Source organism: Procambarus clarkii, chromosome 62 (genome assembly GCF_040958095.1).
Source record: "Procambarus clarkii isolate CNS0578487 chromosome 62, FALCON_Pclarkii_2.0, whole genome shotgun sequence".
Lineage (NCBI taxonomy): Eukaryota > Metazoa > Arthropoda > Malacostraca > Decapoda > Cambaridae > Procambarus > Procambarus clarkii.
Window position 1 is genome coordinate 22,968,179 of NC_091211.1, and position 9,046 is coordinate 22,977,224.

The 9,046-nt window shown below is 41.9% G+C and overlaps 1 long non-coding RNA gene across 1 annotated transcript; it reads left to right on the forward strand.

The window, feature by feature from the left end:
* Window positions 1–6,150: 6,150 nt before the first annotated feature.
* On the forward strand, window positions 6,151–9,046 carry LOC138354215 (uncharacterized). Its single transcript, XR_011223473.1, has 4 exons — window positions 6,151–6,271; window positions 7,004–7,077; window positions 8,012–8,108; window positions 8,240–9,046. It is a non-coding gene; the product is annotated as an uncharacterized lncRNA (long non-coding RNA).

Consider the following 9,046-nt stretch of genomic DNA (forward strand, 5'->3'; position numbering starts at 1 on the left):
CCAGTTATTAGATATCTATAAAACTATTTCATACAGTCCTGAACTTCAATAAACCTCGTGGTTTCTTAATTTTCTGATGTGTGGTTTGGTATATTTTTTCACATTTATAAACTAAATATTTAAGACTAATTAAGAATAGTTTAATTCAGTTTTCCCCAAAATAATCTAGCTTCGTCCATTAAAGATGGGGCTAGATTATTAAGTTCTAATAAGAATATGTCCAAATTTGTATTCTTAGGCCATAAGAAAAACATGTCATCAATATAATAAAACCATGTGACATTAAAAGACAAAAAATTCTTCTTAATTGTTTGATTTCACTGAATACTATATATAGATTATTTATAATAAGAGAAGGAGGGTTATCCCTAGCTATTTCAAATTGTTTATAATTCATTATTAAAAACAAAGTTAATCTCAATAAAGCACAGTTTTATCAATTCAATTAATGTAGTTCTTGGAAAGAGCAAATCACACTTTAAAAGTTCATCAAAGAAAAATCGTAGTAAGACATCCATGGGGACTTTATTGAATAAAAAAGTAACAGCAAATCCAGTCAATTTGAAATATACAGAGGACTTTCTGTTTTCTTCAAAGTAAATAGTTACCTACGTGTGATTTAGGCAACCGTAGTGGGATGCATCTTGGAGAAAGTCAGTCAGGATCAGGACAGTAATTCATGAAGTCTTAGATCGTAATCTTTCCTTAGGAGACCCAGACTATTCAAAATCCTCCCTTACTCAAATCATAACAAATTAATGTATAATTTATATCATCAATTATACTTTTTTTTAACAATAGGAATTATTAGAATTCAGTTAATCTATAAGACAATTAGTGAAAGTAGTCACATGTGGTTATTTTACCCAAAAATTTAAGAGCAATCTGGAAAATTATTTATGTTACAACTATCATTTACGTTTAAATTCTTCAATTTTAATAAGAATCGTGAGCCTTCTACTGAGAAGCTAATTGAGAAAACCAAAGAACAAACCAAGTAAAATTTGCACGAATATCGTATCAGGCAAAGCAAAAAATACACTGATCTATCAAAACCAGGATCTTTTTTATCAGAGAGAGAGAGAGAGAGATGTCTACAGAAGCCCTTGATCAAAAATGAAGGATTCAATTTTCTTCCATAATATTGGTGAAAGAAAACGGATCAGAAGACGGTCCTTTAAGGTGTATCTTCAACCCATCCAACACCCCGTCCATTATTAACAAATTAAAAATAATAGGTTTAAAATTTTTATTTGGCCATTAAATCTAACAAACCCCTTTTTTTTAATAAACTCTGTCGAAGGACAGGCAGCCAAAGTGTATGTATATATGTTATGCTTATATCGAGGCCCCCCACGCCCCCCCTCCCAAAAAAAGGGCCAATCACAGACCCTCCCCAAGATGCTGCCCCATAACAAGCTGACTAATATAATTTTCATATATATTTGAATGTATTCCAGTCAGACCTTTTTCTATAAAATATGAGGAGTGGTTTCAATGAGTATAAGGTTGATAGAGAGGTGTCACTGGAAAGTGATCAGATCCACCTCTGGGAGTTGTCCAGGTGTTATGTAGTGTTGAGGATGTGCAGCTAGTCTACAACGATAAGATCTGGTCAGTCGGATCCGGTGGCTGTAATTAAAGCCTTTTTTTATATATACAAGAGTTGTTACATTCTTGTACAGCCACTAGTACGCGTAGCGTTTCGGGCAAGTCTTTAATCCTATGTTCCCTGGAATGCGACTCCCGCGAAGAATCGTTTTTACAACCAATTACCCATTTTACTGTTCAGTTAAACAGAGGCTACAGTTAAGGATTTGCGCCCAGTAAAAAAACCCCGGCCAGGATACGAACTCAGGACAAAGCGCTTGCGGAACGCCAGGCGAGCGTCTTACCACAACGCCACAGAGACTGCTATATTGATGGTATATTTAGTGGTGTTGTTGACCATGGCGATTAATGTTGTTGTGGTGGAATGCATTGATGCTGAGCACTGAGGTCTGCCATCAGAATGACAGGTATGTTAGTGGGATAGGTAGTTTGCCAAGGCTTAGAATTGTAATCTGTAATGTTTTTATTTCAATAACAAAGTGTTGATGTAGCCAGTCTAGACTCTAGAACGTATTGATCTACTTCAGTGCGTGGATGTGTTTGTTGTGTGTCAGGCAAAGGAATGTTAGCGTCTGGGGTTACTGGTGCCTGGAGTGGGGGCATATTATAGTTGACCGAGGGCGCGGGTCACACTGCTTTCTTAGTTTGCTGTAGTGTATGGTACCCAGGGATATTGCCTTGCGCGTTTTCTGTGTTAGCTGGAGACGTGCTGGCTGTTAGTTCAGGGAGGACTGTGAAGGATAAATTGTCAGGTAGTAGTAAATTAATATGCCTCTAAATTTACCTGAGGGCCATTATCTCTCTAGTGACCTCAATGGGGACAGGAAGTCAACGGCTTGTCAAAGTTGCCCTTTCCCCATTATTTCTAGGATTTTTGTTTTAAACTGGATTTTGAATCGATGTAATAATGTGTTGATATTGTCATCTTTGGCGGTCAGGCAATTCCATGGGTGTCTTTCCATACTGGGGGTACCCGTCTGCGCCCGGGTCTCTTCCCTCCCCCCTCTCTCTATCTCTCTCTCTCTCTCTCTCTCTCTCTCTCTCTCTCTCTCTCTCTCTCTCTCTCTCTCTCTCTCTCTCTCTCTCTCTCTCTCTCTCTCTCTCTCTCCCCCACTCCCCACCCCTCTGTCATCTGTCTTTCAGTATCCCCCATCTCCTTCCCTTCTGAACTTTCTCCCACTCTCCCCCCCCTCCTCTCTTCTTCCCCTCTCCTTCCATCTCCACCCACTCTTCCGCTCCCCCTACCACCCCCCCCCTCTCAACTTTTCTCTCCCCAATATCTTCCCTCAGACTTCTCTTGCTTCTCTCTACCCTTTCTCACAACTTTCTCCTCTCTTGCCTTTCTCACAACTTTCTCCTCTCTCATCACCCAGTGCTCTCCTCAACTCCCCATTCCCCTCTCCACCTAGCTGTTACCCCCTCTCTCTTTACCTCTCTTCAAACATTCCCCTCTCCCTTCTTCCTTTCCTCCCTTCCTGTCTCTGTCTTTGTCCTAGTCGACCCTGTTCCTCAGCAGGTCTGTCTGTCTATGTCTCTATTTCTTTCTTGGTATCTGTATCTGTCTGTGAAATATCCACAAAATATAATTGTTTCCCATTATTTTTGAGAACAGGTCAGGACTTGAGAAAGCATTTGAATTCAAATTCTGTTCAAATTCCATTGTCTTCCCCTTTCTCTCTCCCCTTATCTCCCCCCGCTACCACCTTTCTTCCCCCTATCTCTCACTCTCCTCTGCCCCCCAACCTACCCAGTCTTCCGAACAAATCCACAAGGGCCGTGACGAGGATTCGAACCTGCGTCCGAGAGCATCCCAGACCCTGCCTTAATGTTGCGATGCATCATGTGATGCATCACGCAATTGTGATTTCTGTGTGTCCCCACTCTTCTTCCCTTTCCCCGCACAATCTTTTCTTAGTACTGCTATTATATCTTTGCAAAGAGACGTTTTTCATACAAATATGTTGGCAGCTCGAGGAGTCTCGGCATCTAGGCCGGAGTTATGGAAGCCCCAGATAGAGTTGAGGAGGACGAGGCGGAGACTCCCTCAAGTGGCTTGGGCACAGAGAGCTGTGCTACGCTCTCTTTCCCTACGCTGGGAGACCACCACCGAACAGGGAACTTTCTTTTTTGTTTTCATGTCGGTCTTTGCAACTGATACTCTTCATCACCCTGGCTCTATGCCACTATTCAGTGTGTCTACTCACCTAATTGTACTCATCTAATTGTGCTTGCGGGTGTTGAGCTCTGGCTCTTTGGTATTTTATTTATTTGTGTTTATTTATTTATTATATTTTATTTACTATTTGTGTCTGCAGGGTCGAGCTATTAGCTCTTGGATACCGCCTTTCTAACCAATCTATTTTTCCTCTATTATATCTGCTAGCCGTATACTCCAGGTTTGGTCAGACATACGTGATATCACGTATGGACGTACGTGATATCACGTATTACAGAACTTTGTAAGGAATCACAAGGTTCTGTGATTCCTTACTCAAATGTCTAAAGGCAGGTCTCATGTCAGCCAGCCTCGCATACACCACTGATGATATCCTTTTGATGTGGGCTTCAAGGGACTGGTTTGATATTTGTGTGAATATGTATTTACTATTTATGCCTGCCAGATCGAGCTGTTAGTTCATAGTCTCCGCCTTTCTAGCTGTCGGTTGTCTAATGCACTGACTCCCAACCAGTTAATTTTCCTCTATCATATCTGCAACATATTTTTCTCTCTAACTCACACACACACACACACACACACTTCCCCAGGAAGCAACCCGTAGCAACTTTCTAACTCCCAGGTACCTATTTACTGCTAGATGAACAGAGGCACCAGGGTGAAAGAAACTCTACCCATTTGTTTATGTCTCTGCCGGGGATCGAACCCGTACAACGACCCAACCTTAGGACTACGACCCCAGGGTCGTCCACTCAGCCGCGTGGCTCCAAGGGTGTGTGTGTATTCACCTAGTTGTATTCACCTAGTTGTGCTTGCGTGGGTTGAGCTCTGCTTTTTCGGCCCGCCTCTTAGCTGTCAATCATTCAACTGTAACTACTAACTGTGTGTGTGTGTTTGTATGTGAGGGAGAGAAAGATAGAGCGAATAAAGACTACAGCAAAAGATCTAGTAAGATACAGAGAGAGAGAGTTAGCGAATGAAAGATACAGAAAGAGACAGAAGGGAATTGAGTTCATGTATATCAACTTTATCCTTACGTGTATATACGAAGACTCATATATTTTCCAGAATAAAGCCAGTTTCTCTACAATCAGCACGCGAATTACACCACACATTTGATATGCGTTAAAGAAGTCGAACAAACAGCTTGAAAACAATGTTATTCCAACATAATTTCTCCACACCTCTACTGCCTACTGGCGGAGAGGTGCCTACCAACCGAGCCAGCCTACTGACCGAGCCAGAGTCACATGCCCACTGACGTAAGCTGGGTATGTGGGATACCAGGAGGGCGCGTTAAGAGCCTCAGTCACGAGGTATCCACTGAGCAGTCGCCATGGCCAGGACCTACAAGGTAAGGCAGACTCCCCCTGCATGTAGGGAAGGATCTTGTGTGGACGGCTTCTCGCAACTGCTTTGCCCCTTCTGGTATGCCTAACGTATAGTATCTTGCAGTGACTTATCAAAATTCACTGTACACACTTATATATTTATATATACTCAGTCATAGATATTCACTGAGCACTTTCGGCTACTTTTCCATAAGCGTTCACTAAGCGACAATGCAGGCAAGTTGTGCTGGAAAGCAGCTATATAAGGGACAAGAGCGAGGGACCGGACATGGTTCGTAGGTCACAGGAACCTATTCCTGTGACCTATTTCAAGATGCCATCCCGCGTGTGACGCCCCGCCAAGGAGGAGATGAAAGATGTCAGGGATGTCAGGAGCAAGAACGAAATAAATGAAACAAATCATATTATTATTAAATCATATTATTTAATAATTTATAATTCACTGAGTCGGGGGACAGGCAGACAGAGTGTGTTTATACACGTTTGGATTATATCGAGGCGTCTCTTCTCCCTCAGAGGTCGAATTACTGCCCAAAGGATGCAACCCCACAACAGGCTGACTAACTCCTGGGTACGAACTTGCTGCTCGGGAGCCGGTCGGCCGAGCGGACAGCACGCTGGACTTGTGATCCTGTGGTCCTGGGTTCGATCCCAGGCGCCGGCGAGAAACAATGGGCAGAGTTTCTTTCTCCCTATGCCCCTGTTACCTAGCAGTAAAATAGGTACCTCGGTGTTAGTCAGCTGTCACGGGCTGCTTCCTGGGGGTGGAGGCCTGGTCGAGGACCTGGCCGCGGGGACACTAAAAGCCCCGAAATCATCTCAAGATAACCTCAAGATAGGTGTAGTAACCCGGAATTCTCCATTGTGAATCTAGACTGAACCCGACTGAACTACCGATTATTTAATTATGTAAAGTAGGGAACATTATAGATTTATTTCGAAAGCAAAAAATAAAGCATCCAGTTGATTTTCCTATATTCAGTGTGACTATATATATATAAACCGAGTAATCGTCTTTCAGGTATGGATTGTTATAGCTGTGGTCCTGTTGACCTTAAACCTGGTCTATTCATTCAGCATCTACGACTTACTCTTCCCCCGGCCCAGGTTTCCTTCAAGAGAAAATGTGAAGGTGAGTCTTTTTTCTTCATTGGTACATGCGGTTTGCGAGACGGTGTTCTGCTCCCTGTGAATGATAGAGTGTGATGATGTTGGGAGACGCGTCACAGTGCAGCGTTAATGTTTATGATATGACACGGCTTGAATGTTGTTCTTGTAGTAGCCATTTGGTGTTAGACATGTTTTAGTGTTAGACAATAGAGGAAGAAGCATTGCATATCAAACAAAACCACCACATTCATTATCAATAGTCAGCTAACACTCGATTTACTTACTCTGTGTCATCTTCGATCTACATAGACGAGACATCCAACATTCTGCCCCCAACCGTCATTGAAACTTGGAAATTTATAAGCTGTAGTGGACCTATTGATCCGTAATGAGGTGCTTCATCTCTCGTTTACATATTCGGCTGTTCCAACCAAATTGAATATGTATTTGTACCCTGCCCTTATTATTACCATCTTTATTGATAAAAATTAATTACAATTTAATTTGTAATTTACCTCTGTCCTTGAAAATGTTGACACTGTCAACGGAATTCATCTCTTAACATCAAGCCATAAAAAAACTGAAAAATGATGTGGGGAGAGTTAATTTTTTATACTTCCTTCTCAAGTGAAGAAAAATATATAAGGAAAATGCAAAAGATTCGTGCTAGAATCACTATTCTGACCCTTTCTGCCATATACAATAACATACTAAAAATCCCTATATTAATAATTAAGAAACTTACTCGTCGCAGAAACGTCTCCGGATGATGCTGCCATTGGACGAGTCGAACACGTGGAATGGCTACGACGACGAGGGATTCACCAGGTGAGCCAACCTTTACTGAAAGCTATTGTTGCTTCATGATCTTCCCCTCTTTACCCCCGGAGTTGACCTACACTTTACTACTCTTTTTCATCCTTGAAAGTGACCCAAACTTAGAATTATTCATTATCAACCCTCAGTGCATTCTGACGCTATCTTGACCAGTTGAATATTATTCAAGCTCGCTAAACAAATGTATCTGGTTGATACCTGGTTACCTGGATGGGGTTCTGGGAGTTCTTCTACTCCCCAAGCCCGGCCCGAGGCCAGGCTCGACTTGTGAGAGTTTGGTCCACCAGGCTGTTACTTGGAGCGGCCCGCAGGCCCACATACCCACCACAGCCCGGTTGGTCCGGCACTCCTTGGAGGAATAAATCTAGTTTTCCTCTTGAAAATGTCCAATGAAAATATCCATTCTCAAGGTGAATTGTGCTTTGCAACGTGAGATTGTCAACACTATCATGGGTGGATAAAATGTGTTTGTGTGTAACTATTACCGGTCTGTGTAAGCCAGGTAGTCAGGGTTTCAGACAGGTGTGTGAATTGTGTAGCGAGATGTAGATGATGTGTAATGTTACTGCTACATAGAGGCTGCCACCTGTGGAGTCATTATTCAAACAAAAAGGCCAATTTTTCCCGTATTTTCTGCATATTTAATGCAGAAAATAATTTCAGTCCTCTCCCTTTCTCTTCCCCCCTCCCCCTTCCCAATCCCGCCTTTTTTTCCTCTGCATGCAACTTTTTCACCAACTCTATTTTGCCCCCATTGTCCCGCTTTCCAACCTTGGAAAGACAAACACTCAAACACTCAGTTTTATAGATGTAGACATTCCTGCTGAACATCCATAATCATTACTCGTGATAATACATAGTTATGCATTAATAACGCTGGAGACTAAAACAGTAAGAAACACTTCCCTCTCTTCATTTACTACAGGAATGGACGCAGTCTCAAGCACTCGAATCTTGGCTTGGACATATCACAGGCCATGTGGCCTTGGCCTCTTGACTTCGCTGCTGAGAGAGGCCGGCAGGTTAGTGCCTAGTATGATATCGTTATTTCTAAGATATCCTAAAGTGACTAGTTTGGTGTCATGTGTATTGCGACGTTAATACCGTTCAACGACATGTGTTTAACATTTGTTTAATCCCTCGTTTCCTACAGATGTGAGGTGTGTGAAAGCTGGTCAATCCGTCATCTCAATCAATAGGTCGCATTTTATACGTTGCGGTAAAGAACGTTACAAATGCAACCTACCATGACAAGTAACGGCTCACAAATATCAACGTTTCCCCATGCAACGGACTCGAAAGGTTAGGTGGGTTGCTGGGGGTTCGTGCGTTTCAGGTTAGTTCAGGAGGTGGGATTTCTGACGCAGTGGCACACCAGGAGACCGGGCCGCGCGAAGACCACCTCGAGTCAAGAACACGAAACCATTCCTTTATAGTCTGGGTCTGTGACCATCTCGAGGAACAGGCTTGAACGACTCCGGCCGCTGGTCATCTTTAACTGTGTTTTGATGATAGATCGTCCTTGAACATAGGTAGTAGCTCATTCTTGACCATAGGTGGGATGTCATCCTTGACCATATTTTGGTAGGTCGTCCTCTACCACTTGTACAGCTTAATGGGGTTAAAAGGGTAATCTATTTTTTCAATTTTTTCGGATAGAAATGCAACTAATTTTGCTACATTTTATTGAGTGGTGCACTTTAGAATTGCTTATCACACACTTTAAGCATTTACGATATTTAGTGTATTGTATTTTACTTCTGAATGCTTATTGTATCATTATTTCTCTATTGTTTTAGTTAAGATTGTAGCTTGTATTGTGAATGTTGTCTCTGTTATTTATTGTTGTAATTATTACTGTTGAAATTTATATAGTTTTGTTATTATTTATTTATTTTTCTTAATCTAAATTTTATTAATATTGTTGCTAATAGTAAATTTGATTTAACAAATATTGTTT